Source organism: Argiope bruennichi, chromosome 3 (assembly GCF_947563725.1).
Source record: "Argiope bruennichi chromosome 3, qqArgBrue1.1, whole genome shotgun sequence".
Lineage (NCBI taxonomy): Eukaryota > Metazoa > Arthropoda > Arachnida > Araneae > Araneidae > Argiope > Argiope bruennichi.
Window position 1 is genome coordinate 131,891,822 of NC_079153.1, and position 17,727 is coordinate 131,909,548.

The following is a 17,727-nucleotide window of genomic DNA, read 5'->3' on the forward strand; positions in this document are numbered from 1 at the left end:
AATGATACTAATACTAAATATTAATAATAATACTAAATATTAATAAAATGCTAAAAATAAAAATAAAATGCTAATACTAAAATACTAATACTGCTTGACTAAAATACTAATACTAATAACTAAAAAATTAAAAAATTAAGGAAACTAAAAAAAAAAAAAAAAAAAAAAAAAACTTTTCCTTAAGTACTTACTTTGATAAACGAAAAGGTAGTGATAGTTAAAAGAACTTCTCATGTAATGAATTTTAATTTTTTGTATAGCTGATTTAAACAATCATATTTCGATTGAAAAACAATGAAATAGATTTAAACTACGTTTTAATATTATAGTTAATCTGATTATTTTATTAATACAAATTTAGTTTAAGACTTCGTTTTATGCGATGTGTTTTTTTTTCTTGTTAAATATTCATCCTTGTCAAGTGACATACGAACAGATATTATAAGGTGACATATATAATATGCGTGCGTTTTATGAAAATCCTTCCGACTCGTACCGCACAAATATTTGCTGTATCACACTCCTTCTCAGCTTATACTGTTTTGTTAAAAATATACTGGCTGCAAATATTTCGTGGCTAATTTGTGTTCATTAATTATTTTTATTCGAGTCATTATTATTTGCTTGCTCAATTAATTATCTTTAGAAACATTTGCTAATATTGTTTCCTTGCTTTATTAGTTATTTCTAAAAGTCATTCGCCATTACTATTTCTTTGCTCAGTTAGTTAATTTTAGAAAATGTCAATATTATTTCCTTGCCTACTTGATTATCTTTAGATAATGCTTATCTACAATGTTTCCTTACTTAATTAATTATCTTTTGAAATAAAAAGGATAGCGGCTCAACACCAAATATTAAAATAGCTCATTCTCATTTCACCTTAAACCCAAACGTTCATGTAGTCAAATTAAGTTGATCAGAAAAAAAATATTTTTCAGAATTAAAAATAGCTTTACTAACCTCTAGAATCACACGTGCGAATTTTTATTCACGATTTCGGACGAGTACGATATTGTGAATATAATTATCATTAATATTTGTGAAATACTTTTCTTATACTTTACTTACTTTTCTTATTATTTACTAAAAACTCATTTCTGTATTTTGCCCTAATATTTGAAAACGTTTTAGAATTTATTCAATTAATGAAGAAATTAAGACAATTAATCTATGAATTTTTTTCTGCCATTTATTTTGTTCTGTTGCCGGAACTAGAGAATTTCATGGCCTTCTGACAAAGAGAAATATATTTTTTTGGTTTTATATTATATATTAGACTGATAAATGAACACGAACTGAGCCCAAAACTTTACACAAGCCAATTTAATTCCGAAGAAAATCCAACAAACATGCTGTTCAATTTTGATCAATTCTTCATGAACAAAATTTTTTTTGTTAAAAACTTCTTTTCTAGATTTAGCCTCACGAAATACTTTTTTCTCTCATGAAGCAAAGCTGAAGCGAGTCGTTAATGCCGAGTTCCTGCTCTAGATACTTTGTTCATTCATCCGGAATGGGAACTCCAAAAACTTTTCTTCAATATTGCGACGAAACAAATTCTTATTATTTCACCCCCTCCCAAATATTGTTTCGCGAAGGGCAAACATTTTCCTCCTTACACTTGTAGTTCACATCTTAACGATTTTGTGAAACTTTCCAAAAGTGATTTCCAAGGGAAAGTTTCTTTTTCGCAATCCAGCAATATTTTTGTTTTTATTTTTTACATCAACTAGCAATATTAAACTTCACTAGCAAAACAAGAAATCTGGACGTTTTGGCAGTGCTTACTATTTCAAGTCGGAATGTAAGATTTTCTACAAAATTATATTCGATTTTTATTTTCTTGTTTCTTTTAGTATTGTACACGTAGGTCAGGTATGCGAAAAACTTTTCTTCAAAAATTTGTTTCTTTTAAATCTATAGAAAATCTTTACGCTTCTTCATGTTTTGCATTAGGTAAGTTTTGTTTTAAATTTACTCTAGAGTTTATATTCTTTTTCAGATACCACTTTTATAAACCTTAGAGTAAGCAAATTATATTATAATAATTTTCCGATTTATGTTTCTATTTCTAATGATATTAAGAGTGAAAAAGAATCATTTTTAGTACATTTTTTTTCAAAATTGCTGTTTTCCAATATAATATTTTACTGGATGAACTTACGCAGTTGCATAATCAAGTAAAATATAAAAAAGGCCATTTCATTCTATATGTAAATTGCATTTATTTACTAAAAGGAATAAAATTGTCTATTATTAAACATTTTTTTTTCTTATGGGCGTTGCATAGATATTCTAGTAGAATATTTTCCTTTGCCTACGAACTTCTTTAAATAAAAAAAAAGTTTACCTGTATTTGAACATAATTGAGTGATCCACTAATAGAATATTTTGCTGAGACTTACAGATTGCTTCAGGTTAATCATTAATATATTTTCTTTATGTGCATGCTGGTATATAGATAGTAAATTATTAAAGTATTTTGTTTTATCTACAGTTAACCCAGATGTTTTACTAGTGTATTATTTAAATATGCTTATCTGCTCTTGTAAAATCTGAATCACTTAATAATGTGGATTTCATCCTACTTAAAATATTATATATGGGTCTTTTTTCAGAAACTTCTGAAGGTTTTATTTTTCTGCCATATATATTATACCCTATTTGGGGCTATATCCGCTTTTTTGTGCATTGATTTAATTCAAACGATAGAGGAATGAAATATATAATACCACGGGTATGCCATTTGGATCACAGGTTTTGTTATTCAATTACTTTAATAAAAGTGTTAATCATCTTTCCTACTTTCCTGCCAGAATGTCATTTCCCGACTTAAAATGAAAGTTTGAAGTTTTAATTATCTGTAAGTTTAAGTCATAAACAAATCCCAATTATTTGACCATGACTTAAAATGAAAGTTTTAAATTTTAATTACATGTTAGTTTAAGTCAAAATATATCCCAATTATTTGACCATTTGATTTATTTTGGCTGTCTTGTAAAAAAACTTTTTTTGAAAGCATTACAGATTTTCTAAACTTCGTGCTTTATAAAAATACAGTAATTTATTTACAATCTAAGTGTAATCCTTTCCAGTCACTAATTGATGAGATTTGTTATGTTGAGTTGTTTCCATTGAAAGATGGTTCTTTTAAAATTTTCAGATATATAATTTAAGAACCTATATATTACTCGCTTTAAAATATATGTATCTGTGCATAATATTTGAAAATAGCAATTAGTATAAAACATCCGAGTTGATGCATATATAATTATTCAAAAATTGCGTGTAAGAGTTCTTTTTCTGCACATAATAACTTCACAGGTAATTTGTTTCAAAATATTTCTGAATTATCAATCATTTCAAGTAATGAGAGAATAACTCGCGATAACTGCACAAAATTATTGATCATAGTCACGTGAAGATAGACAATTTTTCACACATTTAATTGAAGAGGAAAATTATCTGATTTGTAAAATTGTAAATTTTGTTTTTCTATTATTTTTACCAGGTCAAACCGTATTCGATCAAGCTAACTGTTGCTAAGATGATAAAATACTTAGAAAATCTTACGTGAAATAACTAATAATTTTTGCTGTAAAATTGTAATTATATGCAATAATTACATTATTATTAAAACCAAATCTGAAGTTTTCTTCAATTAAAAAATGATATTAAGTATTTTTGTATGTAAATTATTCTTTCAAATTGTCTTTTAAAAATTGGTTTATTTCTTAAGAAAGTTCTTGAAAGGTATTTCATAACTCCAAGACAATGACAAATGAAGTCAGTCGGTACCCATATTTAAAAATTCTTGATCCTGCTAAAGTAGAGCAAGGTGTAAGATAGAGTAAGAGAAATGTAGAGTAAGGGGCTTTAATTGAAGCTTCGGTAACTAAAATGGAGTATAACACAATTTTCTCTAAGCTGAGCTAAGTATCATACTTTATTAATATTAGAAATAAACTATTAGAAGTAAAGATCCGATCTAGAGTGGACATCCGAAACACTTTTGATTCACTTTAACTTTGAACAAGCCTTATATTTTCCCCCATTACAATATGAGGTATCATAATTCATCTATGAGGTATCTAATTCATCATAATTCATCACCAAAACTATTGCTGCTCTTTAAATATCAGAATAAAAATATTCATTTTTTTTTACTAATTACTCTGATTATTATACTATTTAAATTCTTTCTTGCATTGTTTTATGAATTTTTTTATGCATATTTTACTGCATTTCGCTTTTATCTTTTAATCAATTTGATTTTTAAAATTTTTAGGAATTGATTCCATTTTCTAGTTCACAGTGCACCTATTAGATCTAATTATACAATAAGGTGCTAACTACCATTTTATTTTGGATTTACTGATAGGAACTTACCTAACTGAGTATAATTTGACTTTCAAAGCCGAACATCTGCAACTTTACAAAGAAAACCTTCTTAATACAATAATTAGCTTTCCTCAACTACAGCTAGATTTTTTTCTGTATTGCTTTTGGAAGCAGTTATAAATCAAAATATTTTGAATTAGTCTGCATTATTCAACTACATCCTATTAAGGAACTGTACCAAGATCTTACATGACATATGTGTGTGTTCCTTTTGTTAGCAAAAATAGGATGCTCGTTTCATATTTTCTTCCCATCCGAATGCGTGTACACAAACTGTTGATGATTCGAACCTCGTTCGAATCGATTTATCAAATGAAGTGAAATGATGCTTCCAATTATTTATGCAAATGTTTTTCACTATATATAAGAACGGAAGCACTCGTGCGTAGATACTTAGGTGCATATATCATACTTAGACGTAGATTCAGATTTTCTTTTGTGTTCGTAGTCTGTGTCGGTGTGATATTTTATAATGTATTAAATGTTTGTTTGTTTGTCTCAAGAAATAAAAGTCTGTTTTTAAGAAGTCTTCTCGACCTGCAACATTTTATAAGAACCAGTCACATGCATTTTTCACTTCTATTATTAGAATATTTTACTCTGCAGGCCTTACAGACAATTGTTTGTTTGTTTGTTTGTTTCTTATGGCACTTGCCACTGACAAGCCCGCTGTTACGAAGACAGCGATTTAAGCCTGAGGGGGACGTCTCTTATTTTTTATAGCAGCGCCAACTAGGGCCAAGAGTACGACTTTGCCACTCACGCATCATTCATTCGCTTGCACAACCCCTTTTTACAGGAGGGCACATTCACACTTCTCACAGATAGAACAACAGAAGAACAACCATGCCCAAACCGGGACTTGAACCCGGGACACAGACAATTGATCTTAGCAATTAAAGGGTTTGAACCCAAATATCGTATGACACCTTTCTTTTAGAACATTTCAATACATCGTTTGCTTAAAAAATATAATTTGTTTAATAGGAAATGCATCGAATAATTTAAATTTATAAATCTATTTTATGAAATCATATAAAATTTAGGTTAATTGTAACTCTAAGCAATTAAACGCTTCATTCTACAAAATGACATTATAAATTTTGAAGAAGTCATCTGAAGTAAAAATAATCAGAAATGTAAATAATTTGGAAATTTTTTTTACACAAGTCAAAGATGAAATTTCTTAGAAAAACTGATTGGATGCATATTATTTGTATATAATTTTACTTTCCAGAGACATCGAGGCTTTATCAGTGACATTTTATCACCTACCCGTGGCGTAGCAAGGTTAAATGGTGCATGGATCAGAGCCTTTCTTTTCTCATTCATCACATTCTGTTCTTAAAACTTAAAACGTTCGCACAAATATTTTATCCCATGCGCCTGTGTAAAGCAATGCCCTAGGCTTCCGGATTTGCATACGTTCGCAATTCCTCAGACACATTATTTCACTTCATGTTCGGAACTAATTTATTTCTTCTGCAATCATTAAACTGCAGTTTTATTTTCATATACTATTCTAACACCATATGCATGATAGTTGCTGTTGGAGGAAGACGGGGCTCGGCTAAAATGTTAGGCGATGGATAATAGCAGAAAATATTTCGAAAAAGGGAAGCCCTTTTCATTCTTCTACAAAATGCCGCTTTTAAATGAACATTTTATTTTATCGATTCTGTGCCTAATTATGCTTACAAGAAGTGTTTGCGAATAAAATCTTTTTATAAATCTTTTTAATTCAATTTCAAACAGAAATTTAGGCTTTAAATGTGTCATTCTCCTACTTTCTGTGCATTAGTTATTCATAAAACGATCTTAATTCTTTGATTAAGAATTTTTTTAAATTATTTCTCTTCTGATTATAAAAAAGTTTTAAGTCAGAAGTTCGGACATAATGGTCAAATAACCCCAAGAAACTACTTTTACTCAGAACTGACTAAACCAATTTTAAAAGGTAAGTGAGATAAATATGTCCCGTTAATAGTCGTAGGTTAAGTACCTGAAAAAATTTTAAAAAAGAGAGAGAAAGAGAATTGAATATTTTGAAAAATTTGTATTTGAATTTAATAAAGAAAAATCAGTTTTTCTTGCATTAAAATAATACTTCCAAATGTCCATAAATTTTGTTTTATTCTTTTGGTTACATATTTTTTACATATAATTAAATATTTCACATATTTATTTATTTTTTCATTTTCAAATGAGATAGTAAAAAAGTCTAAATACGTTAGATCAAAATATGTTTTATGATATTCATTTCTATTTTCTTACCTTGACATAATGCTACTCCAGGTTGTTTTTTTTAAAATCTGTAGTAGCATTATGTCCATTTTTACTTTCTTATATCAAATTCTAGACCCAATCGATCAAAGAGAAAAAGTGCAAAATATATTTCTGCTTTCTTATTATATTATGATGTTAAAATGTCATATTGAATAATAATATGTCATATTGTAGATGTGTGTGTCATAAGAATATGTCATATTGTAGATGTGTACAATAAAGCGAAATGTAGAATATTCATGTTGTTTGACTAGGTTTCAATAAACATCATTTCTGGTAGTATTTGGGTTTTTTTTTATCATACATTCGCCTCCGTCCTCAAACTATGGAGTGGGAGGAGCCTAGGTCAAACACAGTGACTACTAAATTCAATGAATAATTTTTCAATTAAAAATTATTTTCTAATATGGCAGATGTTCTATTTCCAGCATTCCAAAAATCACCAACACAAAGAAAGTCTTCTAATCTTACAACGCTTCTTACCTCTCAGAGCCATTTATTACTAGGCGTAATCTAAAGAACCAATATAATTTCCTCCCCGTGTTAAAAGAAACTAAATCTGCTGTAAATTTAAAATCCTTCCCTTAAGAAAAGTACAGGCGGGGGAAAAAAATTATATTTATACTTTCGCAAAATGACACCCTCCCGGGCGTCGTAAAACTTACCCAAGGAATAAACCTAGCAGAGAAACAAACAAACCAACAAACCTAACCTCAAGACATATCGAATAAAGAACGGAGCCTTGTAAGGGACAGGCTGTTAAAAGGGGAACCAGTGGCCTTTGAGGGATTAGGCTTTCCAGGGAGCTGCTTCCCGGAATGTGATAAAAATTCCCATTTAGATAAGTATGTATGGATGTTGTTGTGAGTTTATGTACTCCGAGAGGGAAGTTTATTAGATGACTTTTTAAAAAATGGCCGAGAATTCAGAAGCGAGGAAGAAGAAATCCATTCAATAAAGATATGCGCTTATTACGTAAGAATGTGAGCTCTACGTGAATGGTAAGTGTACCCGCGGGACTAGAGTGATGGTCCTGGAGGTTTCAGATTGGATTTTAATGCCTTGAAAATAACGAGTACAGTGGAGAGGTCTTCTGATATAAACAAAATCAAATCTTTGCATTAATTTTTGATGGACAAATAAGATATCTCGGTGCCATATAATTTAGTCGTATTATTTGTTTAGAATAACAGCAAGGATCGTTGTGGTAAATTAACCAGTTTCTGCAATGGAAGCACCATCAAAGAATCAATCTAGATGAGTAATATTTCATTTTTGGTTAAACTACAATTCAGCAGAATAACATTTATTTAGAAGTGGGAAAACTATAAATATAAACCGTGAATCAAATACTTTAAAAGAAAAATATCTTCAAAGACTAGATGGTAAATCGAAAGACCAATAAGTATGTATGGATACTTATTGGCCTTTCTTCTTAATCTGAAGCATTATTAGAGATATTGAGTTAAATAGTGCCTCAGATGAATGAGCGAACTACTTTTTAGTGTCAGATCTCGCTGTATGCTCATCTTAGATAGATATTTAATAAGTGTCAGAACTTATGATTTAGTTTTGCTGAGGTTTTATGGCGCTAGCATTATATATATAAGCAGCTTTACACTAAACAAAAATTCCTATTATCTAAGTTACCCAAATCATAATGTGTGGAGACCATTTATCATAAATTAAATCACATGTACAATAAAAAAGAATTTTTCTATAGATTATCTGTTATTACGCTATCATAATAATGTTACTAAAAAATTGAATGAAAGGATAATATGTTAGTTATTTTTGTCACGGTTATCCTGTCACATAATAAAGCTGATCTAATAAATTGATACCTTAGGCGATAAGAGGGACGTGGCTATTTCTGTACTGATCCTCCTGTCACATAGTGATGGGGAGCTTTAAGCAAGAACTAATTTTAAAGTATATTTTTATATATGAGATTTTCTTTGTGAAATATTTTTAATAATTATGCATGACCAATCGTACATGCTTGCAATTTTTTAAAAAATAATAAGCCTTTTGGACGCTAGCTTAGAAAAAAAAATTAATTTTTGAGTCTAACCATCAGAATCCCATTAAAAGCTCAGAAAAAAGTGTTGGTGTATAGACTAAGATATTTCGTACTTGATTTCCGAGTAAGCAATTCAAAAAAGATAACATTAGTGGGTACTATCTTTCTTACCAACCAGGTATGCAAATTTCTATTTGGACAAGTATAATGTTCTGCCATTTTCCATCAGACCAACTCTGATTTTATGAATAGTAGTAATTAGTAGTCTTTACTACAATAACGATTGTATTTTGACTGGATGACTTTTTGATTACCAAATACAATTCAAGATATTTATAAATGTATTTGTGGTATTACATTTATTAAAAAAATTCTTCAAAATTTATTAAAATCCAGAGAAATTTGCAATTACATATTCTTGTTTTAAACTAATTACCATCTTATTGTGATCGACTAATATATTGATATCATAAACTATTATTACCTCATTAATCGCTGTTTTATCCTCAAATAAATAAATAAATGTAGTTGCCACATATTATTACACTTATTTCGAAATCTAAAGTACTTATGAAGATTATGGTATCTCTCATCCTTTCCTGTCCATATCTATCTTAGTCACAAGAAGCAATTTCTAGAATCTTCACTCTCCAAAATACATTCGTCAAGTTTCATGATCTGTTTTTTTTTTCAAAGGAACATCGTCGTCTTTTCTTTTCTCGTGGAATAAGACGACAACAGAGTCACGTAATACTTTTCGCCAAGAACACGACAGGAGTTTCGTCTAATACCATTGAACATCACCAAAGAAGGTCTTCAAAGCGCTGACGGGCGCCATATTGGATTTCTCACTAAGAACTGTCGGCACAGTAGAATTTTAGGCAGATAAGCCCCGAACAGAAATATTTGCAAATAGCAATTGCTGTTGACATGCTGACTTTCATGGACTTTTCCGAAAGACGTGTTGTAAAAATTTCAAGCCCTTACTTAAGGCCCGTAGAAATAGCCGTCGGCCACATCGTTCCTTCACAGAGCCTCCTTTGCCATAGATTTATCTTTGTGTACAGTTCTCGGGTGCGGAATTTGGTCAAAGAGTCTGACAGTTTATGCACATCACAAGTTAAGAATCTTAAAGTGTCAAGGATGTTTATGCTTTAAAAAATGGAATGGTATTCCTGTCAAACTTTATAGGTTTGAGAGCTGTTGCGGAAAAGAAGGGAAGGAGGATGGAGAAAATAGAAATACTTTCTGTCGGGAAAACAAGTTCCTGAAAGAAAAACAGTTGCAAATGTCCAAGAAGATTTTAAGATGCAAAAGGCTTACGGTGACAGATTCTGTCTTGGTTCATATATTTTATCTTAATCAAAAACGTTCCGACGAATACCAAAGTTAATTTTATTGTATCTAACATTATAATTAAAAGAAAAAAATTCCACTGACTGGTCACATCTGTCTTCATTTGTCTATAAAAATATATGTTAGATATTATCAGCCAACTAGCTTTTTTATAAACATAGAAAAGTCAAAAGAAAGAATAAAAGCAATAAGTAAAAATTCTTTTTTAAAGTAAATCTTCATTATTGAAATATTTTTAATTTGAGTTAAAAGTAATGGAAATTCATAATTGGAATAAACTAATTATTCTGACGAAACTGTAATTTAATAAAACATTTCATAATCTAACATACATCAGATTATTCATGAAATAATGTATATAAATTTATTAACTTAAATTATTTATTAAAGTATAAATAAATCCATTAGAAAAATATTTTTTTTCTCTTTATTATTTCAAAATTACTGTTTTAATGTATTAATAGATTACTGATTATTTTTTTTAAAAAATGATTGACTGATGTGACTACACCATTAGGAAGCTCATTTTGTTTCTATTTTTAAAATAATTGTGCATAATTTCATGATTGCAATTTCATAACTGTGTTTTATTCCATTTAGCACTTAAGGATTTCAAAAGAAAGGGACGCGAAGTTCATGGATGAAGCACAATGAAATTTCAGCTACAAAATGCTAAATTATATCGAACTTTGAAAGTAAATAAAATTTAAAAAAATTATCTTTATAAACTTTTCTTTTTAGAATAAAGAAACAAGATATTCTTTATATTTTTAACGCTAATGAAATCGTTTATTTTGCCACTGAAGTTTTATTATAGTTACAATACATTGAATAATTAAGCTAGTGATTTATTAATTGGATAAGTAGTATAATGAAGACCTTATTTTGTATCTAATTTAGTATTTATGACTCATTGAAAAACCTATGATAAATATGAATAAAGTATTTTAATTACATATAAATATTATAGATAAATACAAACTCTTCGAATTATTTACAATATTGTTTCAAACTGGTAATAATCATTGTGAGCATTAAAGACTCTTTGATTATCTTCTGATTATTATTACTCTTTAATAAATAAGTATATATACCTTTTTTATATAAAAATATCATTAAATTTTGTAATTAATTTATCATATTATCTTATTTTTAGTTACACATCTAGATAATGCGAAGAATTAAGGCTTAATTAATAAATGTCGTTTCTTTGCAGGACCGTTGCTAATATTTTAATTTTTAATTACAAATATCAGTGACAACTGCAATATCTTTTATATCATTTGCTAATATTTTTGGACTCTTCTCAATATTAAAGAAACTATGTGAATTATAGAAAAAATATTCTTCATTTCCTTTCTACTTCATTACATATTAAGCATAGTTTCTTAGTGTTTATTATTATCACCAAATGCCAAATTCTTATCATTTACTACTATACAGTAACTATTATCACGGAAAAGAATTATGCAAATTTGAAAAAAAAGCATTCATCTAATTTCTTTTCGTCCTTGTAACTCCTTTTGCATATTTCTCTGACGTTATCTAACAGCGGACGGACTGAGCCTCCCATTACATAAATAATATTCTCATGAGACTGGATTTTCCAGGATGGAGATTTTCATCCTAAGAAGTTTATCTCCATCTTTCTATAAGCGAGAAAGAGAGGGAGAAAGAAAAAAAAAATCCTAGAAATGCATGAAAACTTTAAGCCTAGCTCTTCCAAACTGTCGCCGTATACTTGAGTTAAATTATCGCACTTCTCCTCAAAAAATGGTCATTTTTTCCACCCTCTCCCACATTAAGTATGCGCATAAAAAAAGACAAAAAAAAGCGCGAAGGAGAGAACAGCCGAAGGAGAATATCCCACCAAGATTAAAGCTAGGAAGGAGGGAAGAAAAAAAACATTTTAAAAAATCTGAAGAAAATGAAAGGAGAGTTGGAAAAAGAGGAAAAATCCGCTGACTGGCTGAACCACCCCCGTCAATCCCGTAAAGCATCTTATTACTATGCAGGAAAATCCACCCTGCACATTCAAAAAATCCCAACTGGTTGGGGGGGAGGTGAAAAAAGGGGCGGATCGTCTCTCCCCTAACCCTTTGCACCGCAGCCAATGCAGGAGCACAGAAAGTTCTCCCAGCAGAATTCAAGTGCGGTAAAAATTACGCGCAACGCAGATTACGCCGAGCGAGAGGGAAGGGTTCTCTGCAAACGACTTTCACTCTATCCAATCAGGAGCTTCCGATCACTCTTCCCCACACCCCTGCACCCTCTGGCATAAAATATGGAAGGGTAGGGTGACGGTCATTAGGCAGAGTGGATACCTTTAAGATACCTTGAGGCGCCAAAGTGATAAGGATGGAGGTATTTAAGCCATTAGAGGCAGGCAGGACCCCGTTTTTGGTCTTTCCCCAAAGAAGGATCGAGAGATAAGATAACACGTTCTGGTTTTTTTTTCAAGGGGTGGCTAATAAAAATTCCATGGGAAGTCGTGATGAATGGATCATTTCCGGGCGAAAAAAAATCTAGAGTGCTACACTGGATTTAGAACAAATGGTACCCTAGGGAGGTGAGTAGGGGGAAGATAATCATAAAATGGAACGACATGAGATCGAATGGGTGTAATTCTCACCCTCACTGTGTGAAATAAAGATAATGTAAATCGAACATTTGGCAGAATGCGTTCGGTTCTTTAAAGGAGAAAGTTTGAAGGAAAACATATATCGATAATTAAACATGATTTTATAACATGATTTGATGAGAGTCATCTCACTGTAGAGAAATAACACACAAATCTAAAATAATAAATACATCAATTTGTGAAACTTTGCATTCATATTAAATTTTACTATTAAATTACAGAAATATCTATCAAATTAAAGAATCTTTGCTGTCTTCTCCAAAGTCCTTTATATTTACATGATGCTTTTAAAAAATATAATGAAATTTTTTTGATAAACTAGACTAGCCATTCAATCATTCATAAGAGAAAAAAAAAGAACATAACCACTAGTCAAAATCCTTTAACTAAAACATTTTAAAAATGGTATTTTGGGTATTAATTTCAGTTTTCATATTTCATTTCATTGATATTTTGAAATAATTGCTATTAATTTTAATATAAACCTATAAAATATGTTTATTATTAAAAAGCACAGTTTGAAAGACTTTCCTGAAACTATCCATCATTAATAATCTTATATCTGTATGCTTATTTTTTAATTTTCTTATTCATTTTTCACTTTCTCACAAACTTGCTTACGTTGATAATTTTTTAAACAGCTAGCGAACTCTCCGACAGCTTTTTAAAGTCCAATAAAAAACAGGTATTCTTTCAAAATTTACTTTTATGTCTTTAAATATTAATGAGACATTAAAAACCTTTCTAAATTCTTAAACAGTGATGATTTATAAAAAAATATAAGAGAAAAAGATTCAGATTTAGATAACGAACGATAACATAAAAGGGTTAATCATGCGAGCAGCTTAATTTTATCACGCGGAAATTAGAATTTAAACATTATTGATACGTTTAATGTAAACAAAGTGTGGATAAACAAAATTCCTCTTTTTTAAAAAAGATTTTTGGACTGCAGATAAAAATATTTTACTGAGATTGAAATAGCAACTCAAGAAGCCTATCTTTATACAAAACATTTTATAATTTAAAATATAATATTCGAGTATAAATAGTAAATATGAAAAATATTCAAAGTTTACTTTTAACTTTTTATATTACATCATTTGTCACTGATCCTGTTAACACCGCTCTAAATTATTTTAGTTCATGAATTTCAATTTTGAACTGATCTTAAAAACATGAAACAATATTTTTCAATACTTTTGTGAAGATAAAATATTATATCAAAGAAAAGAAATTATTATTGCTTCAGATAAACTTAATTCATTACAATTCATTTCAATTTATTTACAAAAAGTGGATGTACAAATCTAAATTTTTATATTTGGAACGAAGTATATATAATCCTCTTTTGATCATTTTAGCAAATGTTGGTGTTGCCATTCGTCATTTAGAAACTCTTCATCATGATTTTTGTTACTCGGGTGAATAAAAAATAAATGTTTGAATTTTGGCGCATGATTTCAACCGCAGTAACTATACCATATTATATATCTTTTTTGATTATAAAGTACAAATTGATAATTTGTCGATTAAGATACATTTCAGATGAAAACTGCAATTAAATTTTAAATCAATTTTAATTTCCGGATTTAAACGCAGTTTGGTAAAATGTTATATAATCTGATGATGATAGAAAATTAATGTGATATTAATTTTTCAATGATAAAAGCATGCACTCAAGAGCAATGTGAGTTTTTCATGTTAAACATTCCCTGAATTTTTATGTTTCTGAAGTTGCATGTTAGCAGGGAAAATATAGATAATGAGACATTTTTAGTATTTATAATCTTTTTAAGAACAGAATTTCTATAATGTAGGATACAGCAATTAAATGAGAAACAAAATTGAAGGCTAAGGATTTAAAACTTAATAAGTTAAGATTATTCGTTTTGTAACGCTATCTAAATTCTATTCTTCAAAGCAATAAAAAATAAATATTTATAAGTTGCTAAAAATCTAGTTAAACAACTAACTAATTAGAGAATTATCTAGAATTAAGAAACTAGCTAGAGAATTAATAGCAGAAAAAAATCACAAAATAGCCTATCATTTCTTGGTCCGAAACTGTATAATAATTCCTAATTATTTACTTTTGGAAGCAATTTATATATTTTTTTATTTCTCAGAAATTTAAAGGAACTTTTAATTGAAAATTCTAGAAATTGCACAAAATAGTCTATTATTTCTTGGCCAGAAAAACGTGTTTAGCAATTTATAATTATGTTGTTATAAAGGCGATTTATATTTAATTAAACTCGATATCTTGTGGTGTTACATCTCACAAGAAAATGTTATTTCTGACAACCAGCTAATTATTACACTTAAAGAATCTACAAGATCTTTGCCATTTTTTTTGGATCCGAAACTGTTTAGCAATTCTTAATTATTTAGTTAGGAAAATAATCTCCTATAAATTAAACTAAATCTTTTTGAGTTAGCACCTCATGAGAAAAAGATATCTCGGTAATTATTTTACTTAGAGAATCCGCAAGACAGTCTGCCCTTTCCTGGGCAAAATTTCTTTCCAATTCAGATGCCGGCATGAGAAAAGCGCGCCAATTATAGGATTCCGATCAATCGATACGGGATGCAGGGAAGGTTCGTTATAAGGAATTTTAAAGTGGGATGAAAATAGAAAGAAGGATGCATATATCCAGCTCTTACCTTCTGTCCGAAAAAAACCAAGATGGCGGATTGCAATAAAGACAAAGGAAACCGGTGGAAAAAGAAGATGGCAGAAGAGTGGATTCAAGATTATGGTGATGAAGCGTACAGACCGTGGCATATGCAAAAAAGAAATGCCCTTAGAATAAAAAGGGGGAGCCATGCGAAAGGAAGAGAGAGAGAGAGAGAGAGGGAGAAAGAGAGACCGACCGAATAGATTGAAAGTGTGGCGAGAAGGAATGGCTTGGTAGCCATCGGCCATTACTACTGCTCCGCCGCGTGGTCAAATTTACATGGCGGGCATAAAATAAAAGAAGAAAAAGAAATATTCCCAATCGATATAATCGATTTTTTGTGCCTTATTTTTTTTTTCGCTCCCTACTTTCTTCCTTTCCACCTTGGCAACAGGGCCAGCTGAGAAAGCTCTCAGCTCTCTCCAAAATGCGAGGGGGGATGAATTCGACTGCCCAACGAAGCAGGAGGGGGGGAGTTGGTCACGTGATGTTGGACGACTGATGACCTGGGAGGAGAGGGAGGACGTTAGATGGTGGGGGGCAAAAGAAGGGAGGGGGTGTAGAAAAGGATCGGATCTATCAGGCACACACATAGCTACATCTTCTCCATATAACCTCCATATTTTTTTCTTCATCACTTACTGCCCCCTCCTCTGAAAACTTACCCCGAGTGAAAACGACGAAAGGTAAAAATAAAAGTACCTCAATCACGGATTCTTAATAAAGCTGGGGAGTTGCATCGTTCCTTCTTTGGTGGTATGTGATTGATGGGACTTTATTTAGATGAATAAAGTGGACACTCAGTTCGGTGTCGGGTTGTGATTTTATTGATGCCTCGTCCGGTCTCGTTTTCCTGATGATGAGAAATGCCAAATGAAAGAGATTCTCGCAATGGCTGATTTATTCAAAGAAATTGTAGGGGATGATTTGATTTATGACTACAAAAACCAATACTTCTGGAAAAGAAATAAAACGTGGTAGTTTCTCTACATATTTTATACTAGCATTACATCACAAAGGAATTTCGAAACATCTCGAAAATAATCTGAAACATTTGCATTATATAACTTAATTTATGTACATTTTCGTCTGCATTATAAACTCAATGACGTTTAAGCACTAAAATATGACACTTGTTCTTAATTTTAGGTACCAAAGGAGTCATTTCACGCTCAAGTGCACGAGGCTAATTTAATATTGGTATTCAGGAGGAAAAAGGACATGACAACATAAAATAGTGAGAAGGCAATGTGCGCTTGGATATCATCAGCATAGTTACATTTATCATGTAACTGCATCGTCATATAGGCTCACTCCATTGACAGAACGAAAAGTCGCCGAAAAATTTTCAAGACGGATTAATTCTTTTTTTTCTCCTGTAATCTGTCATTTTTATTCATATATCTTTCTACGCCAAGCCAATTTTGGTAAACGTTAACTCCTAAATATAAACTTTCTAATATGATTTGATTTCTTTCTTTCATCAGTTATCTACTTTCGAAGCAAATTTAACTCTAACAATAGAGAAAGGCCGCAAATTCCCCTTTAATGAAGCTACAACAATCGCCCAAGTTACCTGGATATCACTGCGAAATTTCCTCCCCCATTCGTAAGGTGTGATTGATTGAACACCTAAACCGTGTTCTTCTTTTATTACAGATGCTCGTCCAGATAGAGACAAGGAAGTCTTCAGAGATTTCTCAAAGGATGTTTTTTGCGTAAATTTGCTTAATAGCTATCAGCTAAGTGGGAACCCATTAGTAACATGATTTGCCATTGCAATTTTTGAGGGGATGGATGTGGAATTCTTTTTTATCTTTCACAGATAAAAGCATTCCAGTATTCTCAGGTACTTGATTTAAAATGATTTTAGGAATGGGAATATTAACGAAACTGAGATAAGATTTTACAATTCTGAACCATCTTTATAATTCAAATATGAATTTAAAGCATTTGAAACTATAATTATGAGAGATGGTTTCATATGAAATGTTAATCAAAGTGTTATCGGCATTATAAACATTTGGTGGAATGTTTCAAAATCTGCCTTCAAATATCTTTATTGTAACTTTGACATTCAACAAATTAATAACTTAAACATTTGTTATATAAGAATTGATATTGATTCTGTCTGTTTATACATATTATTATATATTTGTTACACTGAAAATAAATTAACATTTTTACTCCTTTTTTTCTGATAAATGACCACTAATTCACATTAACAAGTATCTAAATAGATGAAAATATTAAAAAAAAAATTAGTAGAAAAATAAAACCTTTGGTGATGGGTCCAATATATATTACTGTAATTGTGAATGTATTTGTAATACCCA